Source organism: Dipodomys merriami, unplaced genomic scaffold, assembly GCF_024711535.1.
Source record: "Dipodomys merriami isolate MVZ:Mamm:240054 unplaced genomic scaffold, mDipMer1.0.p SCAF_1621, whole genome shotgun sequence".
In the NCBI taxonomy this organism is placed as follows: domain Eukaryota; kingdom Metazoa; phylum Chordata; class Mammalia; order Rodentia; family Heteromyidae; genus Dipodomys; species Dipodomys merriami.
In genome coordinates, this window is record NW_027202962.1 from 65236 (window position 1) to 66212 (window position 977).

Consider the following 977-nt stretch of genomic DNA (forward strand, 5'->3'; position numbering starts at 1 on the left):
ACCTAGGGCCTCAGGCATGCAAGGCAAGCGCTCTAGCACTGAGCCACATTCCCAGCCCTCTTTTGTATTATTATTATAAAGGCGAGTTACACAGATGTTACAGTTATATGTCAGGTATGGATATATATCTTTTTTGAAAGGTCACCTCTTCCCTTGCTCCTCAGTTTTTCTCTTTCACTGGTTTGGTTTTATTAACTTTCTTCTTCTTCTTCTTCTTCTTCTTCTTCTTCTTCTTCTTCTTCTTCTTCTTCTTCTTCTTCTTCTTCTTCTTCTTCTTCTTCTTCTTCTTCCTCTTCTTCTTCCTCTTCTTCTTCCTCTTCTTCTTCCTCTTCTTCTTCTTCTTTTCTTCTTTTCTTCTTCTTCTTCTTCTTCTTCTTCTTCTTCTTCTTCTTCTTCTTCTTCTTCTTCTTCTTCTTCTTCTTCTTCTTCTTCTTCTTCTTCTTCTTCTTCTTCTTCTTCTTCTTCTTCTTCTTCTTCTTCTTCTTCTTCTTCTTCTTCTTCTTCTTCTTCTTCTTCTTCTTCTTCTTCTTCTTCTTCTTTTCTTCTTCTTCTTCTTCTTCTTCTTCTTCTTCTTCTTCTCCTTCTTCTCCGCTTCGTCTGCTTCTTCTTCTTCTTCTTCTTCTTCTTCTTCTTCTTCTTCTTCTTCTTCTTCTTCTTCTTCTTCTTCTTATTATTATTATTATTATTATTATTATTATTATTATTATTATTATTATTATTATTATTATTGTGCTGTAGAGGGTTTAGTTACAGTCGCTTGGTAATGGTTACATTTCTTTTGTCTATGTTTTTTTTGGTCAGTAATGAGGCTTGAACCCAGGACCTGGAAACTGCCTCTGAGCTCTTTTGCTAAACAATGGCACTCATATTGAGCCACAGCTCTACTTTCCTGAGTGCATTTCTTTTTTGACAATGTTACCCTTTCCTTTCATCTCTTCCAGTTTCCCCGTCCTTCCCCCAAAACAAGTTGCATAGGT